Source organism: Streptopelia decaocto, assembly GCF_964273445.1.
Source record: "Streptopelia decaocto genome assembly, chromosome: 2".
In the NCBI taxonomy this organism is placed as follows: domain Eukaryota; kingdom Metazoa; phylum Chordata; class Aves; order Columbiformes; family Columbidae; genus Streptopelia; species Streptopelia decaocto.
Genome location: NC_138655.1, coordinates 150278842 through 150305222, shown reverse-complemented (window position 1 = coordinate 150305222; position 26381 = coordinate 150278842). Strand labels below are relative to the sequence as shown.

General features: G+C 35.2%; 2 long non-coding RNA genes across 2 annotated transcripts; one reads left to right on the top strand and one right to left on the bottom strand.

The window, feature by feature from the left end:
* Nucleotides 1–26047, top strand: LOC309436239. Its single transcript, XR_014183313.1, has 3 exons — nucleotides 1–105; nucleotides 14767–14847; nucleotides 25957–26047. It is a non-coding gene; the product is annotated as an uncharacterized lncRNA (long non-coding RNA).
* On the bottom strand, nucleotides 2354–16994 carry LOC309436238. Its single transcript, XR_014183312.1, has 5 exons — nucleotides 16711–16994; nucleotides 16301–16385; nucleotides 7253–10305; nucleotides 6935–7098; nucleotides 2354–2721 (listed from the first exon to the last, which is right to left on the bottom strand). It is a non-coding gene; the product is annotated as an uncharacterized lncRNA (long non-coding RNA).
* Nucleotides 26048–26381: the final 334 nt, after the last annotated feature.

Sequence of the window (26381 nt, the reverse complement as noted above, 5' to 3'; positions counted from 1 at the left end):
GCTGAGGAAATCAAGGATCTGCAGTGTCATGCAGTGAGTGCCATTTTTTGCATAAATAGTTGTGTGAAGGAGTAGGCCAGACAGAAAAGGCTGATCTAGTGGGAGGTAAGTCTACATGTATAGCCTACTTCAGTTTGCTTCATATGCTTAAGGAAAAGGGATAAAAGGATAAGGAAAACATATGAACAAAGCTGGGAAAAAAGGGACATTTTAATGAAGAAATATATCCTCTTTATCCTCAGAAAACTTGAAAATTAAGAAAGTTTCAGCAAATAATATTTAATTTTAAAATGTTTTTTGGTTCCTTTGCCGCCTAGTTTCCTAACATTTCTGTAAAGCTTAGACAATCAAATCAGTTAACAAAAACTATAAAATATCGAACTTGGATAACAGGTCATGATGAGGTAGCTGTAGCTTTGAGTTCACAGGTGAATACATTAAATACATATGAATGACATATATGATCTGATGAATTATTAAAAAATACATTCTAGAAGAATGTACTAGTTGCAGCAAAAAAGGCTGTATTTAAGTTTTCCATTGTTTCTCGTGAGGAAACTGTCCAGACTTCTGATTGATAATCTTACTGTGCACTTCTAAAATTATCTATGATTTACCATATATACACAAATTTTGAGTAGATACAATATCTAACTAAAAATCCTTATACATAGGATGCTGATGTAGGTTAATATTCATGCTGTGCATTGTTAGTTCAGCATCATAGGTCATGACTACTAGAAACAGGTATATAGCAAACTGCAAAGGAAATCTGCTCACAACTTTCTACAAAATAAAAGATTTAAAGAGGAAAATGCTAAGCTTTATATTCTGGTTCATGGCCTATTTTTAGGCTTTGTTTAGTTAGAAGACAAAATGGACACCTGTTTTGGAAAAAGCCTTTGTGTAATTCTAGAGTGGAGGAAAGGAACAGCTGTGTTGACTATACTGACAAAAGCAGAACACCCAAGAAAATTGCACATAGATTCATACTTCACACTTGATTTATTTTTTGAAACTCCGGTTTAGGAACTTCAAAGTTCAAATAACTTTAGTTCTAAATAAAGCTATCACACAGTGTAATACTAGCAGTTATAAATGTTCAAGAACTTTCCAATTCTTTGCATCTATTGAAAGCTGAGGAATTCATGCAAAAGATGCCAAGTTTACTACAAATTACATTAAAAGATATTTATTTTCAAGGCAAGGGTAGAGTAAAAAGGGGAATTGTGAGACAATAAATCAGGAAGTCTTACAGCTCCATGTCTAATTGCCTATGCTGATCTATGACCAATAGATGAAATGTAGCTGGTGTAAAGTGTAAACCAGATTTGTTAACAGTGGTCAGTCATTCAGACATGCTAAAGTTGCTGCAACTGCAGCAATCTTCTGTTCAGTTCACTTCCTGTGAACCTGATGTAAGTTGGAGGCTAAAGAGTAATTTAAGCACAAAGCTCGCATAACTGCTGATTTCTGAAATTATAATAGCAAAAGGAAACTTGAATTTGGAGTAGCATTGTGTATGTCAAACTTTAACGTGCTGTGACTAGGCCATAATCTATTACTTACTACCCTTTTTGTTGTGCTGAATTTGATCATTTGGTATGACAAATTGGCAGATATCCCATTGCTCAGCCAAGCACCTAATGTACCATTCAAATTTCCATTTAAGTGAGGCTGAGTTGAAAGAGGCAAAGGGTTCTTCCGTGGAAAAAAATACCCAGGAAAAACATGTTCCTAGAGCTGGCCAGAAACCACAGCTATAGCTGCCTAATGACAGAACTTTACACAGATTTCAGGGGCACACCAGTAAAACATTAGAAATCCTTACTTTACTGACTGATGAGGCAGAGATGGAGCAAAAAATGTCAACTGCTCTAAATTTCCAGCTAGTTCCCTAAAGATGAACACATGCAGTAGAAGGCTTACAGGTACAATGAATGTGCTACATTCACATATTTTGCTATGTATTTGTTGGTGTCAACTATTCATAAACAGGTCACCTAGGGAATTCCACATATGCAGCAGACATCTGGTTCATCTGAAACTGGAGTGTTCTGAAAGTCATATTCTGCAGGAACTTTACATCAGTCAATTATCTTGCAACTGCTGCCTTAGTTAACACACTTAGTAAAAGTGTTAGTGCACATTTTCCATCATTGTAATTTAGTAGATCTGAGTGGAATATTTTCCAAATTGTCCAGAGATTCTTTCTTAACAAAAAAAAAAAAAAAAGAAAAAGCAAGAGCACATCTGAATTGAAGCTGAATTGTTGATTGGTTTGATTGTTTAAGGAAAGATCTTTGTTATTTTATTAAGAAAAAAGTTTTCACCCTGAATACTTACAGGACTACCAAAGGCATACCTTTGACATAAATTGAAATAAAACTTTACTTGAATATTTAAAAATCAAATAAAATTGAATATTTAATTCCATATTTTGTAGGCAGTTGAGCAATTGTGTGAGGGGAACACTTTGTGTAATTTCCTGCCCACACATTTTTGTGTGTTTCTTCTGCATGAGAAGAGCAGGGATGAAACGTCCATGCCATACCTTCCTCGGCTGCACACAGCTTTGGCTTCAGCCTCTTAATCTTCCTGCTGCAAGAGCAGAACTTTCCCTGAGAAGTAAGGAGTGAACAGGAAAAAATCTTCTTCAACCTTCTAAAGTTTCAGTACGTAGTGAGCTTGTTTGTGTGTTCTCCCTATAAGGGGAAGGCTCTGAAGATTCAAAATAACTCTAATTACTTAGATTCAAAATAACTCAAATTATTTAACTATTACCATTATATAAATTGACAGAATACATTAGAAGAGGTCTACGTTGCTAATTATTGCTAGTCCTTAATCTCACTAGAAGAATAGTACCCACCTAAGCACTGTTCCTATTGGTTATCATCAATGCAGATATATTTTTACTTTTGCACTTTTTGCCCCTCTGAAAAGTGATGTGAATCAATTTTTTTTAACCTCAGTTACATGCATAAATGAGAAAAGAAATATTACCATTGATTTTCCTCTGTAAGGATGTAGTTTGCCTGCCTGTTCAGGAGAGACTATCCTTCCTGCCTCTTGGAGTGACCCTTTGTGTCTTCCTTATCATCTCTTCCACAAGAGGAAAAATCTCACTATGCAGATAGCTGGGGCACCAACTTAGTGAATACCACGAGTTACTAGATCAATTGTACCAGATGCATATATCTTGTCACATTAGAATTGTTCTCAGTTTCAAACTATACAGTGTATCTAAAAATGACTAATAAAGCAGTAAATGAAAATCACTTGAAGAACAAAATTCTCTGGCGTGTGCTCTCTATTGCTTCTGAACTATACCAGGCAGCAGTCTCTCTTCTATTACTGCTCTCTATCTTTCATAATCCCCCTTAGATCAAGTTTTTAAAGGATATTGTGTATTTAGAAGGAAGGCTTCTAAAATTTAATAAATGTTGCTGGGCTTTTGTAAATCTAATATTATCTGTTATCTGTACTTCAAAGGGTAGAAAAGCTGCTGTTACCAGCTGGAATCTCTGACTTCTAAAACAGAAAAGTAACTGAACCCACATTCCTTATACAGGTCAGGGAAACAGGATACTATTGTAACTCTGGTTAAAATACTTCAGAGAGCGAACTGAAGAGCCACCAACTGAATTTGTCCTCCGCTTTTTGTCAACTGTCAAAGTGATTTGTAACAATTCAGACAATAACAGTCTTTCTCATTAAACCAAGTGGTGGACTCAGTCAAAAAATACCCTGTCTTAACCATTATTCTTCATGCCACTGGTCAGTGTTTTCGAATTTAAAAGGTGTAACTAAAATAAGGTTTGCGGGAAGAAGAAATACCTTTTAGAAAGCCTACAGAAAAGTTACAGCACCGTATATATCAAATCATTCTGGTTACTATAGCATTTCTATCACTCCTGTGGTAGTGAAAGCTGCCACACAAATGACTTCTACAAAATGACAGTTATAATGACAGACCTATGGCTGCTTTTGAAATAGCAGTTTCAGTTATTTTGTGCATGAAGTCTGACTTTTTGGACTATAGTAGAATACGGATATGAAAAACATGATTAAATTATACTATTCTAAGTTTCCCTCCAGATTCCTATTGTATCATTCTCAATCGACACATTTCCACGGGTCTTAGCAATGTTTGGATCCACCTATAGTTTCCCTATTGCAGTCAGAGCTGCTGCAATGTTGTCCTGCTATCACCCACGTTTTCAGAGCGAATGCAGTTACACCTCTAGCCTAAAATGTTGGTCAAGATTTTTCTAAACTCTGTGGAGACAAACAGGCACATCTGGAAGGCAAGTCCACAGACAGTGACTAAAAATACAAATAGCAGACTCTCTCTTTAGAAGTACTCCTCTCTTGTCCCGCTGGTTATTGGGGAATCTAGAAAACAGGCCCAAAGAGGGTCAGATTTTAGAGGATTATTTAGGTGAGATAAATTCTAACCAAAGCATAAGTCAATACAATTCTATCCTTTCTAATTATTTCTTTCTAAATCTACCTTTTGTAGTTATTTCTGTAGTTTTAAGTTAATTTTATTTATGCAGAGCAGTTTTACATTGAAAAGCCTACCTCACCATTTACCTTGTGACTCTCTACTGTAATCTAGTGAAGTATTCAGTCACTGTTGAGAATTTATCATTTTCAGCTTTTGGCCTGTTATTCGTTCTTTACACCCTCTCTTACTATAACAAGTAATTATTTTCCTGCAGTGCACATGAATTTCTACTAGAAAACCTGGCTTATGCTTTCAACTCTCCGCTCTTCATTTAAGCTACCTAAAGAGCAGAGAATAGAATCTGCCCAAAAAGAGGATATTGTCCTTTTGATACTATTGAATGATGTGTTTGACCTTTAGTCTAAGAAGTTTGGACTTTGCTGATTTGGGTGCTCCCAAAAGGGGGTTGCATCCAAATGTTGACCTCAAATAACCTTTCTTAGCTTGTGAATTGACGAGATCGTAGTACATGATTGTACGGTTCCTCTTAATTAATTTGTCATTATATTTCCACAATCTTGAAAGAGAAAGAGATTTTTAGTGCTTTATTCATTTTCTAATATCTGTCCCTTGGCTGCAGTCCTGAAGCTAACATTCACTAATAGTTTGTTCTTTGTCTGCCTGGTTACCAGGGTCATAATTTTTCAAAAGAGTTCTCCAGAATGTAGAAATGATTCTTTACTCACTGTTTTTCTTTTTAACAAAGACCTTTTCTATGTTCCTTTTTCCTTTGTAGCCTACAGCTGAGATGTTTTGCTCTGCCAGTTTTTTATTTTCTGCACAATCCAGTTCCTCAGTCATCAGAAAGTGAACTTTGCATTTGACTGTTTTGTTAGACAAAGTCACAATACAGACTAGTATAAATTATCCTACCCAGGAGGTATTTTGATCTGATTTTAATATATACACAACCACCAAAATATTTAAGTTTTCTTCCTTCAGGATGACATCACTGACAGTTGCAAACAGAGTAGGCTGAGTACAGTTCATTAACAACAAAAAAACCAAACCAAACCAAACCAAAACTACTATGAAAAGCATTACCCAGAATGAGGTGTTCTGATTAGTTCTGATTATCTCAGTGAATAAGAGATATAAAGAAACATTTGTTTTCTGTAGATTTTTTTATTACTTTTACTCAAAAAAAAAAAAAAAGGAACAAAAAGTGAAAAATTTTCGTTCTATCCAGAAAGAGAAATAGCCTGAACTTTGGAAATAGGATGAAAACTAAAGGACTGAGAGAACAAAAAGGGAACTGGTTCTTAAGACTTCATCACCAGACTTTGGGCTGCAAAAAGGGAACCTGTGTGGTTTCAATTAACGTTGTACCATGCTGTAGGAAAAAGAAGGGTTTGAAGTGGGATCTGAAATATGTTAGTTATGATAAAAAATATATTCATTTCAATAGGCTGAGGAAGTGTGTCATCTATTAACATTTGTAAAGGAAATACTTCTCTTTTAAAATACAGTGGACACATCTTGGTTTCTAAACCAGCCTTCCTTCATCCACCAAACTATTCTGTTCACCTTTAAAAAAAGATATCCACACAGAGTTTTCTTAATTTCACAATTTAGTGGATCAAAACATATAAAATAATTGTATATTTCCTTGGCCATGTCTTGTTTCTGTCATTTTTCTCATAAAAAGCCCACCAGAACTTTGCATCTTCAGACACTAATGAAAGAGAAAAGATTTGGGACTATATGAGTGTTCTGGAGTTCAGAACTACAACTTCATAAGGAAAAGGCATTTCCACATGGCAAGGATCTGCAGTTCTACTCACAGATTTCCTGCTGAGAGGTATTTAAAAGCCTTCAGAGTGCTCCATGAACTTTAAATTTCAGCTGACCTACATCCTTGCATTATTGCCCTTGATCTTTTGAAAGCTTTCAATTCCTTTTATAATAAAACTCCACCAAAATTCCTATGACATATCAATCTCTTTCAGAAAACTGCATAATTTGAAATATGCACTGGCAGCCTGGTAAATTCAAGTGAAATCAAACACACTTTGGAAAGAAGTCAAGTAATTTTCTACAAATAAATGGGAGAAGCTTATGTTAGACAAACATGAAAATTAATCATATGCTGTAGGATTGCTTCAGGTGTTTAAGTATTTGGCAAGCACTCTGAAATAATTTTAAAAATTAGTAGTTATATTATTGTCATGTTTTACATTCAGTTCTTAGATAAAATTATACACATGTATTCACCCATTGAAGATGTGATCATCTGTTATTTCAAGTTCAATATGATTTATCTACCTTTCTAAAAGTACTAAGAAAGCTTATGTCTTCACATTCGGTATTTTCAAGAGAGCTTACTGTTTATGCAGGCTGGTCACAATTGGGTATAATATATCTGTGTGTCAGAAATTGGAACAGGCAGTAGACATTATAGATGAATTGCCAGGAAATTACCCCAAGTGTGCTGACTTCCCAAATTCCTTCAAATGACTTAACAGGCTTGACATGGCAGCTCAGTGTTCAGTTTGCTTAGGGGACTTTAGGAGAATCAGTGCTTCCAATCCATTGCTAAGGTTTGGGTTTTTCACATTTGCACAGCAATAAGGAGCTTAGGGAATCTGTAACCAGCAGAGAAAAATACTGTTAGTATTATTACCAATAACAGTGTTTAAGTTCATTTGTACAATTCAAATGAAAAGCTTTTATTCTTCTAAGAAAAAATAAATGAGTAGATCATATTATTATTGCTGAATTGTTGATAAGCAGCATCACCTTTGATCTGAAAGGTTTTCGGTTCACAGCAGTACAGGCAATAGCAGACATGCTCATTCCTGATGAGACAATGAAGTGTGTAAGGGTGACAGGCTTTATGGCAAAAGGCATCGCATACTTTCCACAAATCACTCATTTGTCTAGTTCTGGATGGTATAATTCTGTGACCTATGAAATTAAAAGCAGAAACCTTGATTTTCTCTTTATAGCTCCTTGCATCGTCTGGGATAGAGAATTGCTGTCAAGCTTTCATCACTACATGAAATTAAAGACATTTTGCAAGAGTAGCATCATTCTGCTGAGGTTAGGGAATTCCCCTGGAATGAAACACATTGTGGTCTAGCATCTGGGAACCTACATATACAGCTATGAGGTGGATATAATAAAATAAATGTTCTTGTTTATGTTAAATTTACCTGCACTACATTTCCTACTATTATTGCTCAGAACCTTTAAATTAACAAAAAAATGAAGCAAATAATGTACTCATGAGTGACAGGAAAATGGCCTCCAACCGGATTCTTCTAATTTGTAAATAATCAAACTTAACGTGTGTCAAACTGTTTGCTAATGCTACAGCTAAAATGTTATTTATGTTGTTACAGCCTGGCTAATTTCCAAAACAATCATAGTCAAAAAAAATAGAGGAAAAGTAACACTACTTAAAAATACTGAAAAATTGTACCACATTAGAGAGACTGCTGAACATACCAGGAGGTAATTGGCTTGACTATACCAATGTCCCTTTTTTACTATGATACAACTATACAGCAATTAGGTTATTCTTGTAAATGGCATGGTGACTACAGCTGTAAAAAGACATCACTGCCATCTTCTGGTAATAGCTCATTTGGCTTGCCAGCACGTGGGGGTTTATTTATTTATTTCTCTTTTTATAGAACACTACACAGGCAATTAGGGGTTTTTTTTGTTTATAAGACCGGAGAAATGTAAGCATTGTGCTTTAACATTTGGAATTTGTTTTGATCAATGATTTTATGCTGCTCCACAATTCTCGAACTGCTATATGACTCCTGTAAGTGAAACAATCTTGACATTGATTTTCCTTTGAGGTTGTAGATACCATAATGTGAATTTAATAGCATAATCTTATATTATACTTCTATCCCAAATTGTAAGCTATTTAATGATTGAATGTATGGACACAGAAACAATGAGAAATTTCATTAAGATCAAGCTCAGCTGAATGTCAGTGATACTAATACAATCATCCTCATTTGTATTTGTTGAGGATCTAAATCTCCTTAACAGGTTACAGTTACACATTTGTCTGTGTGACCAAAATCTGCTTTCTGCTTCCTCCAGACCCTTTGGTGCCCCAGCTTTACCTCTGACAACTTGGTGGATCTGGTTTATCCCTAATTGTCAAACAGAAACAGAATATCAGCAGACTGTCTTGCTCCAGAAGATGTAGATTGATTTGTGACATTATCTTTACTCATCTTTAGCATCAAACATCATTGCTACTAATAACTAATAACATTGCTATTAATAATTAGTTTAAGTCTTACTTGATGATGTATTAGTAATGTCTCCTCCCAGAGAGTAGGAAATCACACTGATTATAAAGGGAAACTACAGCATATAATGTAGCTGCTTTATGAAATTTAATACCTGTTCCTCTAAATATGTATTTGGAAACCACTTGTCATATCTTGGGAATTTCATCAGATAGATACTGATTTAAAAAATAAATGTTTTTTCCATACTGAAAAACCTGACAGTTGATCAGTTTACCATCAATGAATAAATATATACACAATCTTGGGTTCAAACATAGACATAGGGCAGAAGAATATGGACTACTTTTGAACAGTGTTTTACATTTGTGAACCGTTGTGTTCACGTACAGCAACAGCGGAGTATTTCAGGTCATATGTTCCATGCAAACAAACTAAAAATTTCCGGTGTGATCAAAAGTTTGGCAGTCCAGACTCAGGTAGTCAGAGATTGTGAAGGTTCAATGTGAGCTCCAGGCGTCACTTAGCACCCTGGTACTTTGGCCTTTCCAAAGCAAGCAGTGGGGATGAGAACTTGATGGCCCTACTGGACATGCAGTAAAAGCAGATCACAGAATCACAGAGTGGTTGGGGTTGAAAGGGACCTCTGGAAATCATCTAGTCCAACGCACCTCCTAAAGCAGGTGCACGTAGAGTAGATTGCACAGGAATGTGTCCAGGTCGGTCTTGAATGCCTGCAGAGACGGAGAATCTGAAGGTTTTCCATTCATTTCTGAAGTTACCATACCAGCAGGAATGGTGAGTTACTCTCGCGATTCATATGGCTCTTCAGTTTCCATGTTTCTTCCTTATCCCTCTGCACCTTGTTAGAAACTGGACAAAACTTGGCCCAAATATGTCTACATAGGCAAAATTACTTTTATGTAGATGCTGCTGTGATCAGCAGTAGCATCTTCTTAGGCTGGTTACTGCAGTAAACCAACATTTGGTCCAGCTTGATAGAACAGTCCTCAGAGCCTTACAGGGATGGGGTTCAGATTTGCTGGCCACATAGCAGTCTTTGTTTCTGGCCCCTACTCAATGTACTGCAAAACAGCGTGAGCAAATATGGCAGATCTTGCCCAGGCACCTCCTTACCTGTGCTGGCTTCCTCCTTGCTGAGCTGCTGCCCCAGCACCAGCATCTCTGCTGGACTGGTTTTTGGAAGGGAAAATATATTTCCCTTGTACTTTTTCTGCATTGCAAACCTAGCCTCGATTTGCAGTCTATAAATTTAAGCATAAATCTTCCATTCAAGTGCTCACAGCCACTGTGAGAGTCATATCACTCTTGGAGATATTTCCCTTTCAAAGCAGCCAGCCTTTTCTCAGATGAAGAGATCTGAGATGGTAAATTTTTCAGAATCATTTCTTATTGGCAGCAGAGCTGTTCTCCATAAATGCATAAGCCAACCCCATCTTTAAACCCAGAGCTGGATGGTAGGTTTTCACTGTCCATTCATGCCAGTGACAGATGACTGGCAATCAGGAGCTGCTTGTCAGCTCCCAGACAGGAGGCACAGAACGTACACTTCTGTTAAAAGAGCAGAGAGGCTCTTGGTTAACGCAAGCTTTTACGATTAATTTGGCACACGTTTTCATACAACGTCACTCAAAACCTTTTACATTGCAGCTCATCCCCCAGCTGTGAGACAGCTGGTGATTGCAGGGTGCTAAAGAACAGAGGTACAGTAAAATACTTCTCGTTGTAAGCAATTTTGCAAAAATGTAGTTGCAGCTTTAAAAAGCCTTCTTAAAGCACACATCTCTTTCCCTTACCTGCTGGTTTTTTTCATTTTATCAGCCCACTGCTGACTTGGCAATTTGTGGCCTCTTAGTATACAGTGACTTTCTAAGCTCTGATCTAAAAACAAACTGAATAAAGAGATGGAAAGAAAGGATTGCAGGCTTCCTTTTGCTGTTCATCCATCCAAGGTAATTTTATATTTACTAATCAGTACTTTCCAGGGCTTCCAGAAAACCACGATAATAATCACAGGAAGCCATTCTTATAATTTATCCAGTGTAATATTAAAAGCAAATCCAGTCGCATCAATCAGCTCTTCAGAAGTAACTTGCTGGGAGTAGTTGGTTACTGTGCTCACTTGAGTGCTTTTGAAAATAAATCCAAAATTTAAGGAAACTCAACTAAAATTTGTTTTCAAAATTCAGTCTGGTCCTGAAGTTTGCAATAATCTCTCCATCACAAAATGCAGCACATTGTAATCAATAGCAGAGGTGTATGGGGAAGAACCTGTAGCATGGAAAAATCAGTGACAAAATTAACAGGAGAACTACTGAAAGGTTCATTATTCTTGGACTTTTCCTGGCTTAGAAGACTTTATCAATCAAAATGAAAGGAAAATTATGGAACTGTAACACACAGGGTACTATGTGACAGCTATTACACCTTAATATCATTAAACTTCATCCTTTCTCCATGTTTATTTTTGTAATTTTTTTATATCTGTAATCTGCTTACCAGTTGAAGTGAATTGTCACATATTCCCAGGTGTTCTTAATGAACTGCAATATTTATTTTTAGCATATTAACCTCAACAATTCACGAAAAGTAATCTTCCTCCAGTGGTCTTCTCTTTGCAACTTGTCCTGGTAGACTGCCAGCTAAAAGAATGAATAGGAGTACCAACATTTCTGGTTTTCTGAGATATTCATCAATGAAAGCAGCACTTGTACCAATACAGTTATTAGAGCCTTAGTGCCTTGTCTTGCAACTTTGCAGAACTCTAAGATAGACTGGCAGTACTTAAATTAATATGGGTTTGTAATGGTAGCATTCAGTTTTTTAATTATAAGTTATTTCTGTACGATGTTATCTTTATTTCAAAGTTGACTATGAAATTATGTTTTGTTTCTTGTATCATTATTTCTCCTGGTTTTATTCACAATTTTCAGGGGGAAGGGAATTATAAGAATTGTTGTATAAGTTAACTATTGTAATATTTATGTATTATGTTTGCTTATAAAAGAATAATGAAGTGAGCATAATAAATAAAGGTAGAGGTCTTGATGGTTCTCCTGGTTCCATATTATCATAGTCATTTAAGATTGCTAACAACTCTGAAGTAAGGACTCTAAACTTTCTTCATGCTCATTTGATTATGTAAACCATCCTAACTCCAGTCTAGAATTTCTTTTCTTCCTTTCAGTCTTTTTCCTTTCCTGATTAATTCATGCATCAGTCAGTGCTACACAGTGCATGGACTAGAGCCCAGAGAGCCCCCTCTATATCTCAGTCCAAAAAGGCTTTTATGAGTGTACTCATATAGTAGCAGTGGAATTAGGTGTGTGCTTAAAATATGCTCTAACTCCCTTTTGAGCTTGATACCAATTCCTCCAGTTGTTGGGAAGAAGAATATGGAGACATTAGGGAGCTTGTGTTATGACAAGCATTTCAGTGCTCTACAGAGCTACTTCTTCAGGTGACTGCTGTTTTATTTGTTTTATATATTTTAAAATCCAATAAAATTTGAGACAGATATTCTCCTGTACCTACAAGCTAGTGGGATGGGAATTCTCAGGAACCGATTGTGGTTTCCTACTACTGGGAACCATCCTTTCCTGGAACTGGCAAGAATTGGAAGAGTCCAACAAAACCAGAATACTAGGGCTTTCTTCCTTTCCATTAAATATTATTCCATGATTAGTAAGATATTTTTCTTTTCAAATTTGTAATGATGCCAATACCTTTCCAAACACTGTTCAAATCTGGCATGTATGATATGGCACTGTTGTACATGTCTGGCTGTAAGAGACATGATGTCAGCTTTAGTAATACCTTCCAACCATATTATCTTGCTGCTCTTATATTCTGCTTCCAGACTTTTGGAATTCCTCATTAGCTATTAAAACACTATGTTCAAACTGGAGATCCATTGATCATTTTAACTGCTTGAGTGGCCAGAAGTCATCCTTACTAATCACTATTGCCTTTAGTCACTATAATTGGACTAATTATAGACTGATATTCTTGAACATCTAAAAAATGCTGAATGGTTGGAAGTAAAAATAATACAATGCAAACACCTTAAATCCTAAAATAGCTTCATTCTTCACTAAAAATCACAAGAAGGTCTAATGATGCTAATAAATTTACACCACCCTAGGAATATTTGTTATAAGAAACAGAACCACAAAGAAAAAAATAAACAAAACACTTTTTCCCACTTTTTTTTTTCTATAATTTAAAGTCTTCAGATTTTTTTTGAAGTACCTTGCGTAGCAACTTATTATAGATCTTTTATTTTTAGATGTGGTTTCCTAACTCTGACATTCACATAGAAGACATAAAGATGTCAAGACCTCAGTACATATACTTGCATTTTTTTCAACTTTTACAAATGTTAAGCAGATTGAGGAAGTGAAAAGTGACTACTGTTTGTTATGAATTGTATTCATAAATCTGTCTTGGATGGATGTAAAGTTGATATGAGTAAATGAGTAATGGACTTGAATTATTGAACTGTTGCTTGCAGTTCATAAATAACACACTTTTGCTTAAAGCTGCCTATATTTTGTATTGCAAGCTTAGAGGCTAAAAGCTACTGCATCAGAATGAGTCTGGACTAAGAAGTTTTTTCAGAAACTGCCAGAACAGAAGATGTCATATATTAAAAAAACAAGCAGATTTTCTATGCCACAAGGAATAGACACAGTCCTTACGACATGTTTATCTCTAAAATATGGTTCTAGTGGAATTCACTATGTCTATTCCAGACTTGTTTCACAAGTTTAATAGATTGGACAAATAGTTTGCTTTCAAATGGTGTAGCTTGATAAGAATAGAAATGAGTATTTCCATATATGTCCCACTTATTGCAGAGCTCTTTCAGAACTGAGCAAATACTGATCAAACCTTGCAACACTCATTAAAATTGGATATGGATACAGAGATCATTTTATCTACAGTTGAAATGTAGCCTCTCCAGTAAGCACTTGTTTGTTTGTTTGTTTAACCAACCACCAGTATGAAATATCTTTGTAACATGTTTCTTCTTTGTTCAGATTTCACTTCTGGTGATGCACATACATCTGTTGCTAATTAAAATTGAATGTTGCTAAAAGAAACTTAATAAGTTAAACCTGCACTTAAAATAGTTATGTAAACATTTTTTGAAGGCAGTATAGCTGCTTGTATATAGACATCTCTGTAATCTTGTATCCTGTATAAGATTGCATAGAGGTTCAAACAGCGGTTTTAGAAAAGTATTTTTCTTCCTGTTCTGTTTGTTTCTAAAGCCCTTCTCCTAGTTGTAGCAAGGGTTTTTTTCTTGATGTCTGTTGTTTGAGCTTTCATCAGTGAAAGAATTATTCTCAGCTAGATCTTCTTACAAAATGCAAAAATAGTTCTTATGAAGGTGGCACTGATGTTTGCCCTGATTCTTTTTTAACTTCTGTCTAATAATTTCTACGAGCTCTGAGCACCACTAGTTTCTGTGTGTGTATGGAACAGCATGTGTTTGAGTGCTGTATTAATGAACACATTTCAGGGGATAAATTTGCAAGGGGTAGTTGTGTGAACTTCACTGAGGAAGCAGGCTGCCACTGGACTCCACAAACAACATTTCTGAAAAAGATGTACAAAAATGGCTGAGTCTACAGCCAGTTTCTACGGCTATTTTCTCCCTTGTTCTTCCATACATGTTCATCCATTCTAGATTTATCACCAATTAATTTCCCAAGTGTCATTATCTTCACTTAGAGGTGATGAAACTCAGTGAATGTTCTTGCACATATACCCCATTTTCTTAATGTTATATTTTGGTATTCTACCAGATAAATAAAACAGATATTTTGGCATGGCTTGATATCGCTATTTAAAGACTCATGGGTTTGTTACCTTCTACTACGTACTTGTGTTTTTATTAGTAAATAACAATTAATTCATCATCATCATCTTCTCAAATATTAAGAAGTGGAGATTAGCAGATTTGTTTGAGTATGTTTCTAAAAAGTGTGTTCTGCTTCCATTTAGCTATGAATGTTTGCCCAAGGCACCATCTGCTGATGGTTCTGACAGCAACTTCAAAGAAAGTGAAATCCATCATGGACACTGGTAAAAATTTCAAGCTCTTTTGGGGTAGGATCCACTCTGATTTAAGTATCAAAGTAATATTCATGCATCGTTTATGACCTTTTTTTTGTGACTGAGCTGATGTAAGTGGCTCTGCATATGGATAAAAATTTACCTTGGATGTTCCTCTCAGGATAAGAAAAAAATATTCTGGATGTTTTATGAGCTATTTAGCATGTCTACTGTAAGTTTTGAAATTTTTTACGGAATAGTCTTCTGTTAGAATATTCATTGAAAATTTTCTTCAAAAAACAAAACATTCTGTAATGTGTTTCAGCATTGCTGTTGTGTCTGAGGAAAAGAAAAACTGTATATAATGTAACATTCAATTTCTAACTCCTTTTAAAAAATCAGGTTAAATTCTTTTCCTTTGTCTTTATGAACTTACTGTTATTATGCCATAATATAAAATAACTAAATCTTTAACTTTGTTAACAAATTTTGCCTGAACTGAATTTTTTCGCTATCAGTGAGAGTTTTGAAACTTGGCATTCTTTTCTCAGGTCATTTAAAAAAAAAAAAAAAAAAAAAATCTTAAAATACTCTGCAAAAGAGAGTGTCTTTTCTCTGCTCATTTCCTGCTCATTTCCTCCTACAGCTTCAGAGGGCAGCAATTTTGGACACATGCACTTTCTAAATGTAAGCATACCTAAACAGTATAATTGTACCTAGAATATGCTAGAGCCAGGGAGACTCCTGTTCGCACACTGCGGTGTCTTAAACTGCTTTGCAACCCACAAGAAGATCAGGGTTTTTTTGCATATGATTCCCTACAAAAGGCTAATCTGGATTTAGCACGGGAGTTCAGAAACAAGTTATTAATAATTACAGTTATACAGAATGTAGTGCAATGAAAAGACATGGTCAAAAGTGATACTTAATATATAATGTTTCTAATAGCACAATTTGACTTGATGTTATTTTAAGTGTGATAAACTGCAGCAAAGTTTTCCATTAGAATCAGTGTATAATGAGTCAGAATTCCAAGGAAAACTGTTTTAGCATCATTGTAGAGCAGAATAAAAATATAACATTCACTTTTTTACACAGAAATTTATAAGATTTTCATATTGGATAGAACAGCAAACACTTAATAGACAGGAACAATTAATAAATAAAATACTATATCAGAATAGCTCAAGTACCAGGATTCAAGATTAGACAAGAACTAATTAAAGCCAGGATCTTTGGCACTGCACCAAACCCCAGTGACTCAGCTGGCAGCTAGGAAAATCAAAGGAGGCACCTGGAAGTGTATGGAGAAAATCTACCCTCCCAGCCTGCAAAAAATAAAATGGGACTATTCTGTGATAATTACTCCAGTGTAGTGCCCTGCTTTCCACTGCACAGAGATCCTGGTGCATAGAAGCTGTTTTTCTGGCTCTATGTTTCTTATTTCCCCTCATTGCCCTGCACACATGACCAATAAAATTACCTGACAGTGTTGACGTGAATCAGGTTTCCTACCCAGCAACTTTTCCTGGGTTCCTTCCCCTCGCTGGCGTCAGTACTCTGCAGATCTGCAGCAAAGACAAAAGTCAAAGCCTGTGACTCTGGTTTACCCATCCTACTCCCAATGGTTTTAAGCCAAAGACAATGAAGAAATAATATTTTTCCTTAGGAATAAACTACTGCATGAAAAAACTGTATTTAACAGTAAAAAAAAAGAAGACACACAAGATGAGGAAACGTCTTTCCACTCCAGTCTTTCTCACACACTCAGAGACTCCCTGAAGGTGAATCTCTGTCCCGCAGCGATTCACAGCACAGCTCAGGGGAGGGCGAAGTTTTTGTAAGGAAGGGATGGCTGCAGAAATGCTGTGAAGATGCTTGATTCTTACTCACAGGAGTGATATCTGTGTAGAGGATCCCTTCTGATCAAGTATAGCAAATCAAAGCATTTTGGTCTAATTCATCCTTGGTGCAGAATCTAGCTCTATATTTTATCAGAAAAACCAGCAGTGTCTACAAGCATGGGGCTTTCATGCCTCGCTGTCTAAACTACGAAGTACTCAGTCTTCTCTTAAAAGCTTAAACATTTCCAAAAAATTCTCTTTGATTTTGATCAAAATTCAAAGCAGGACAGTTTGGTCTGTAAGATCTTTGTAATTTATATTGTTACATTTTCTTCTGATATTTTTACTTCCCCCCACCCCCTGGCCTCCTTTTTTGGTGTTAAATTTTTGGCTTGTTTTTCTTTTTTCTGTAGTGAATAATGCAAGAAACTCAATGGGAAGAAAAACAAATTTGTTAGAGCCTTTGTACATGTTTCTTTTTTTAAGTTTCCTGTTGGCTTAGGCACATTGTGTTCCTCTGTATCACATCCTTTTAGACCCATATGTGGAAGCAATAAAGTGTATCCCTGCCTTCAGAGATACAGAGTATTTGTTTAGCTAACTGACTAAGGAAAATACTATGAACTCATTAACAAATATAGTTATATGTGGTCACTTAATCATAGAGAGCATGCTGCAGAACAGAGCACAGGAAATATTAGTCAGCACAGGCAATGGATAACTGTCAGTTCCTGATCTCAGGATTTCTTGCCAGGAGAAAGCAGACAGCAGGTTAGTAATAAAATATATCAAGTCTGCCAGCAGTTTCCATTAAGATCAGATTTCCAATGGTAGAAATGTTTGCAGATATAGGTGATGATTGCTGACTAAATTCAAAAGGAGAGTTCTCTTCCTTAAACACAAGATACTGCCTGTTACAGTCACAGCTCATGCAGAATGAAAACTACACCGGATCAGGAAATCTGTTTTTGCAAATGTGTTTTCCACCAATTAAGAGACATATAAATGCATACCTGCATGGTACATTGGGAGATTGTCCCATCTGAAGGAAAAACAAAATTTAAAAATTTCTTTTAAAATATCTGCCTATTTCCTCTCTGAATTGCTTTAGTGTGCATCAATCAAGAATGAAATGTTTTCCTCACTGTGCAAATGTACATACACACTGAAGAAAGAGACCTGTTTTGCAGGACTGTTAAGTGCACATGCCTTGAACACTTCACAAACAAAACATTTGATGATATTATCTTTTTTCTTCTTGGTAGTAAAGAAAGGATTTATGTATTCCTGTCAGATGCTGTCCCATGTAAGTAGCATCTGAGAATGACTGTGGCATCAGGCTAACAGATTTGCCTGTCCTGTGGAAAACAAAGTTTAAGAGGGAAGTAAGACAAGTAATAGCCCAGTTATGCTACAGAAGAAAAACTTAAAAGAAAACAGCCTTGTCCAGACTTGGAGGAAATTCACAGAAACAACATTTGATTCTAAACTTCCATTATTCTTACAGATAGATTTAGAATGAGTCTCATTAAACATTGAAAATGATGATTGAATTTTATAAAGTCTGTTCTTTTGAAGAACTAAATTTTATGAGTTTAGAAAGATTTGCAAATATTTTTGACTCCTTCTCTCTTCTCAATCTCTAAAATTTGGGAAATCTCAGTTTTTTAATCAGGTGCTTTATTAACAGCTCATACTAGACTGACAATTTTCAATCTTTGACATAAAGCAGAATAGTAAGGATTGTCCATGTGTCCTGACTGCAGCCTCTTAAAACCTCTGCCGTGATACCTACTTCCTGGCTTGGGCATTGCTGCTGTGCCACATCCTTCAGAGAGGTGACAAGCTGTACAACACCACTGCCTGTAAAACTTCAGCTTTATTTGCTTCAGAAGTTGTAATATGTGTTGATGAGTGAATTCAAGAAGAGACCTGGGTTCCACAGTCAAGTCACAAAAGTGTAACCCCAAAGGGTTAGCTATTGTGCTATTAAATCTCTGTGTGAAGACATGTACATTACTGAGTCTACAATTTAACTGGATGTAAAAATGTGATTAATCATACTAAACAGAGATGCCCATAAAGTAGCTTGCCTCCACAGTTAACAGAGATCTAGTCAATATAAACAAAGGAGTGTAGGACACAGTTAATGCCATTCTAAAGAAGCTGTCTAAAATTTGCTGAATTAATTAGGCCTTAAGTATGCACTTTATTTTCTTCTGTTGACTATAAAGGCAGAGAGCTCAAAAATGGAAACCCACGTTTAAAAAGAATGACCAGAAAATCTGAAGAGGAACTCAAACTGGCAGCTTGAAAAGGTTCTCAGTAGTGATAGTCATTAATAGTTAATAGTGCTTTTGATAATAGTTACTGATGGCAATTAATACTCTTTTTTTTTTTTATTTCTCATCTTTATCTGCCTCAATGACCATGTATATCATAGAGGTGACATTTCATTCACTGTCTTTCACAGAGGACTCAAAGCTATAATAAGTAAACCCAAAGAATGCCTGGGGTAATGGATCGTTCTGTGTCTCGGGTTCTATTCAGAAAAATATGAAAATGGTCACAGAGTTATAGCTACCCAAGAGCAGAAGATCATCTTTATTGAACTGCATTAGGACGTCCTTAAGAAAATTAAAGCTTCATATACATATAGATTTATGCCTTCTAAGACTTAGAGTTGCCCCAACCTCAGATGAGGTTACTAACCAATTGTCATTTTCATTTGTTTTAACAAAATCTTGATACTTTTTGATTACAGCTTGCTTTAAGTGTGGCAACACTGTACTGAGTCTGAACAATGATGCATATCGCATGATAAACCATTTTTCTTTGGTTGCCCTTGTCTATTCAGCTGCTGCTCTTTAATTGAAAAGGACTGTCACTGTTTCCATTATAAAGTGCAGATACTGTGATAGAAATATATACATGTAACTCTTCCACAAAGATTTTAAAAGATCTCATCTGTAGAGTTATTTTACACTACAAATGAAATTTTACAGATCATTAGTCCAGAATGTGAGCTAGTTGTTTGACAAAATGAATTAGAAAGTCTAGGATTATTTCATGTAGAAAAGTATAATCTGCACATGTGCCGTAATTACTTTTTGTTAGAAATTCATAAGCACTATTCTATCTGCAGACTTACACTGTATAATTAAAGTCTCTGTATAGGGTACTGCATGGACATTAGAATGTTGCAGGCTAAAAGCTCTAAATTAACTGTTGAAATATAATGCATATATGGATGGATTAAAGAGTTCTGCCAAAAAAGAAAGCTGCTCAAACACCTGCTGTCATCAAAATAGGGGAAGCTTCTTAGCAAGGAATTCTAGCTTGTGTTAAAATGTACATTGTTTTTGGTGATGAATAAAGAAAATAGATAAATTATCTTTACAGTTATGAAAATCCACCTTGAATTTCAAAATACTCACATATAGAATTATTTTTAATGTATTTCACTAGAAGGTTTGCTATACATATTGTACAATTTTTTACTGTTGTAAAAGAGCAAGAAGTCATTTATGGCTTTTGAAATACCATACTCTGGTCCACTATGTTTAACTCAGTCCTAAACACATGTAAATCATGGAAGTCATTACAACTTCTTTGACTGGCATCACCCACAGTTCTGGCAGTTCATTCACCCACCTTTCTAAAACAAATGAAAAACTCTTTTTTTTCTAATTCCTCCTTTCTCACAGCAACTACACAGACATAAGATAACTAGGTTTGAGTAGTGAGAACTGTCGTCCCTGTTTGCCAATAACAGACAAGGCATCCCCTTTGTCTACAGAGCTTTACGAAAGCCAAATTTTAGTTCAAGATGAGGATGTCAACTTCCCTTAAAAGAAAAAAAAAAAACTTACAGTGCATTTGAGGAAAAAAAAAAAAAAAAAACAACAAACAATCGGTTTAAACACCATCTAAAAATAGAAGTGTTGCATTACTTTTTCTTTTAATACGTTATTAAGGTTTTCCCTATAAAAATGCTCAGGCAGAAATGTTTTACTATAAGTTTGAAAATTCCTGATATACCATAACAAGGTCTTGAAGAAATAACACAGAATTATCCTCAGATTTCTTTAAACAAAAAACTACGAATCTGCATTCTGACCATGCTTTGTACAAATGAAGAATATGTGTATGTTTTCTGAATAGGGCACTTACTAAGATTTTAATTTGCTGTCAAGGACAACCTACCATATCAGGATGAAACTATTTTATGATTCATTTACCAAGTGTGACTGAGGCAGCTGAGATTAATTTAATCTGTGGTTGTGAGCATTAGTATTCATAAAGAATCAGAAGCACAAATAGAAGCATTCAGTCTTTCTTTTTTTCTGAAGGGATGAGTTTTATGTTGTCTGTGCAGTGAAGATCACATTGAGTTGTAGACTTTTGAACATTTTACGTTATAATAGAAATACTGGATGGAAATAATAACACTTGAAAACATCTAGTGCTGCTCCTTAGAGATAGATTTGAGTGAAATCTTGTCAAAAATATTTACAAATGTAATATTTACAGCTAGAAAGAAGCATTTAACCCCAGAAGTGCCTGTCATTTCTCATTTGGCCCAGGAGTGAAATGTTTGTAGGGTTTCCAATTTTGATTTAGAATGGATTAGGGAAGGAATAGGAAGTAGTTAATTTAGAGTAAACTTTCATTTTTTGCTTCCAATATTCAGCAGAATGCAAGACCAAGACCAGCTGTGGATTTTGCCAAATCAACATTATATTAAAAAAATTAGATTTTATAAAAGTCAGACAGCATCACTGTACAATACAAATGAAACTACAGTGTGTTTAGTGTTCAGGTGGTCACAGGAGCATAGCTGGAATGGATCTGAAAATAAATTTAAATGGTCTATATAACATATTTTCCCTAAAGTGCAATGCAAAAGAAGGAAAGACATTATCAATGAAAACACCTCTTTCATTATCTATCCAATCTTTCAACTCAGGCTACCCCTGTGATGGCAGAGAGTGAGGGAGGAGGATGCAATGCTCTTCTTGTGCATATGCTCAGCACAAAAATGGACGGTCACTATGGCTGCATCACTGTGAACCACAACATGGTCTCAAAAGTGCTGGGGCTGGCCTGTCAAAGACAACATGAAGGGAAAGATGTTCTAGTTGATTATATGATTTGCACATCGATGTAACTCCTCTGACCTAAAGATTTCTCCCAATTCCTACAATTGTGACAGGAGAAAAAAGTCAGCAATAGAAGTAGTCAAGAAAGCAGTATTTAGAAAAGGAAATCGTAGAGACAACCTACTGAGGACTTTACCCAAAGACCTTGGTCTCTTATGGGTCATCAAGTAAGCAGGCTAATGCATGTTAAATATGCCATCAGATGCCAGCAGAACAAGAGATGTAACAACTCACACTGGCAGAAGTCATAATACAAGGGATTACAAGAACTCAGAGAAGTTACAGATTTGAACAGGAAATACATTCATGGATATAATGATTCAATTGCTTCATGTTTGATCTAAGGTTTTTCTTTTATTCCACTACCAATTCTAGACAACCTTCAGCAATTGCATGTATATTTTAAACCTCTGGCTCACAGAAGAGTAGACTGATTTTGAAACGGAGCTGGCTGGGAATATAAATATTGAGAGTTGCTGCCTGTGTAAAGCAATCTAATTAAGTAAGATACTGATTCTTTAACTTCCATAGACATAGCTATATGACACTAGTAATAGCTTGGAGACAGGAGATAGTAGAGGAGACAGTGAAGGATTTTCTAGGCTGAAAAGTAAAATACATGTACTCATTTAAGAGAGACTCATTTAATTGTCTGGGTATATTTAAATAACCAAGAAGATAATTGTTACATTTGTATTTCTTCAAAAGGAATAATAGAATAAAGTTATACAGTAAAGGGTAAGCAGATTAGTTCAATAAAAAACAATGATTCACAGTTAAATTGTGTGCTTGCTAGTTTTATCCACATTACATACACTAGTCCTAGACTACACAAAATATTCTGCCTTTTACAATCCACAGTATGTAGTTAGATGTCTCCTTTTTTTTTTCTGTATTCATCCTCGTATCTCAAACATCTGTTACAACTACAGTAAAAAATAAAATCTGAATTCACAAAATAGGAATTAATTTATGTCTTTAAAGAAAATAAGCCTAAGTTTTTTTTGTTCTTTCCATATTCCAACACATATAATTGTATATTATGACACCGATGAGAATCACTAGGAAATTCTAGTTAAACCTTTTGCATAAAATAGGACATAAGCTGTTACTGAATTAATTCCTGTTTATAGGAATGTTTGGTTTTATATTTCTTTCTTTGAAGTAAAGGGAAAGTGATTTTCTTTAATTTGCGTACGCTTTAATATTCTCTACCAGGTCCTTAATCCAAACCTACTGGATTCTGCAGAAAAAAAAGTTAACAGGATTTCAACCATATTTCAATAAAACTTCTTGTAATTTTCACTGGATTCAAAAGTTTAACTGTTTCAGTAAAAGCATTATTACTAGCCTAGTGAAAACATACATTGAAAATATTGTGCTCCCCTATGAATTGGTCGTTTTTCTGGGTTGTTTTTTGATATTGCTGCATACGAGTAAGGAAGATAAGTGAAACATTCATGGTAGGAAAAAGAAAGACTGGAGAAAAACTATTAAAAAAAAAATGTATTGGAGTTAACTTAGTTAAACTTGGTAAAACAGCAGCTCCCAATGTTATTCTTGGACCATATGAACAGGATATGATGTAAACATTTTACTTTTTTATTTAGTACCATATAATGTTCAAAAAGGCACCTGTATTTAAAGTAGTTCAGAGCAGAAGAATAATAAACAGAAGGTGTAAACGATGACAAGGAAAGAATTTTAGAAACTCTGTCTGAAATTCATCCAAGGGAATGTGAAGGAAAGACTAGATCACAGTGAGTAAGTGTCTTTTTTTTTTTTTTTTTCTGGTTACAGACTTTAAGTAGTTAAGTCCATGATAATGATTAATGAAAATCTTTTAAAAATTTTGTAAATATCTCAAGTCCTCCCAGAGAGCTTTCTGAAGACTTTCTGAAGCACAGGGCCAGAATTGCTGTGACCTTGGCTATGTTCATCATCTTGGCTATGTGACAGAGCCAAAGTTCTCTTCCTGACCCTGTCACAGGAACACCTACAGAGTTTTTCTGGATTTTTTTCCTTGGAGTCCAAGGAACTTGAAAATAAAGCATAGTAATAGGTATTTCAAGACTGTTATGGGTTTATATAATAGCTTGAATGTTCCCATTGCAGTCAGTTTCAGGCTGAATCTCAAGATGAAGACTGCATGAATTTTTCAGATCACAAACTGTTGGTTCCTCATTTGCCTGAAATCCCTTTTTGGAGATGTATGTTTCCTTTGGTGCTTGCCAACAGTACCTTCCCAAGGCCCAGAATGATTTCAGAGGATTCATTAGACAATAAAGACAAAATATGAACCAATGATTGAAACCTGAAACTCAGTATGTTTAGCATGAAAAAAAAAAGCTCATTTTTTTAACAGCAAGAGCAATTTATCACCCAAGAAATTTAATAATTAAAAATTTTCTACCGAGGTAGTTATAACTTAGGACATAGGATAACCGTGCTTAAAGGTAGTGGCAGGTAACAGAATCAGGGCTGAAATGGGCAGCTGAGCAGCCTTCGCATAGATGCCAATAGCCAGATGCACAAAAACGGGCAAGAAGCAAAGATCAAGCACTAGTCAACACCTGCTCTGCAAAACTTTAAAGTAGCAGATGTATTTGGATATATATTTCCACTGTTAAATGTGACATCTTTTGATGGATCACATGATGCTTCTCAGGCCTCTCCTTTTTGGAGGCAAACCCATTTCAAATAATTACTTTCTGTCTTTAGTGCTGATGGTAAATCATAAAGCCATTGCTCAATATGTAGCCTTCCTATAAAACTTAAATAACAATTGTTACAAACCTATCTATTTGTGGGTCACACAATAAAATGATTCTGCAAAACTATAATTAACTCTTCTTACAGCAGTTCTCTTCTAATGGTCTGAATTAATCAATACATGTGCACTTCCTTTTTGACTGTTACCAAATCATTCAGTCGCATTTCAATGAAATTTTTCACACTTTACACAAATCTGTGCCAAGCTCTAAAGACAAAGAAAGCATCCTAAAGTAAATTTCTGAAAAAAATCCTAAAAAGCAACAGTACAAATATTAACATGGATAAATCTGATGTCATTAAACAGAAGTTGTACTACACATGATTTCACAAGGGTATAGTGCCACTAAGTGGATATTATTTCAATACTTTTGTTAGCTTGTGGTACACATCTGTCAGTGACTGGAAAAACAGGAAAAAGTCCACAGTGCTGACACACCAAATTGACTGCACAGTTATCAGAAAATAAAGCTTTCTTAAGCATGCAACTTCAATTTTCTAGTGTTGACAGTGATGTTGCTGTGCAGTCAGAGGGGAAGGGTGACTTATGATGATGTGGTGAGTTCAGCGATTCCTTTCTGTTGCTTCTGTGTTCCAAATTCTTCAAACATACAGAATAAAACATTTTCCCCATTATTTTTGTTTTCTTCACGGTGTTTTCCATACCCTTTTACAGAAATAATAATAAAATAAAATAAAATAAAATAAAATAAAATAAAATAAAATAAAATAAAATAAAATAAAATAAAATAAAATAAAATAAAATAAAATGGAAATGTAGTATTCTCCTTGGCCATTTTTTTAGTCTAGACATATTCTATTAATGTATGTTTACTTTGGGTCATGTTTTGATGCTCCAGTTCAATAATACTTTATAACACAAGCGAAATTTTGAGACTGTTGTTAGGTTTTTGTAGCTTACTTCCATGACAACAGGTTTTAGTTCTTCACTTTTTCAATCAAGTCAGAAAGGCAACATGAATATAGTGTTGTGTGAGCAAATTAGATCCGGACAAGCCTACCTGAATCACCTAAGGTACCCAGACCTTGGCAATGTGGGCCCACCAAGACAATTTACAGTCGTATTATTTACATGGCATTTACAGAAAATAATGCAATTCTGAGGAACTAAAGTCTAAGGTATATTATATAAAGAAATCTGGTTTAATTAAGGTCATTTAAAGTCACCAGTTAAATCTTTTAGAGACCACTGTTCCTCACATTCAAAAATGAACAAAACTAAAATTCTCTACTCATAATAAGAAAGACTCAATCCACATACAGAGAGACTCTCATTTCCCTATTTCCTCCAGATAATGAAGGTTCTGGAGATTACTAAATGCTGAATCCTGTCATTTCAGGATCATCCTATTGGAGCGGAAGACGGTTGCCACCCAATTACATTGATCTGCAGCAGTCTCAGAAGACAGAGATTGCAACCTGAGTCAGTCCAGTTGTGTCTGAGCTCATAAGTTACCTTGTACACAATAAAAGATTATAAAAGTTACTGCAGGTCTCATTTTCAAATTTTACTCAGCTCTGTTTTATGTGCATACTGTTTGTAAACTTTCTGCACCCACCAGTTCTTATTAGTGATGTTTGGATTTTTCTTAGACTTTTAGAACATTGCTCATTTTCCTTTCTATTACCTTCCAGACAACATTCAATTTTTATTATTTTTTTCTGACAGCTTTGATCTTGATATTTGGACTTACAGGTCAGCAAAAGTGTTTAAATAACATTTTTTATATGCAAACATCTATGAATTTTCACACCCTAATTTACT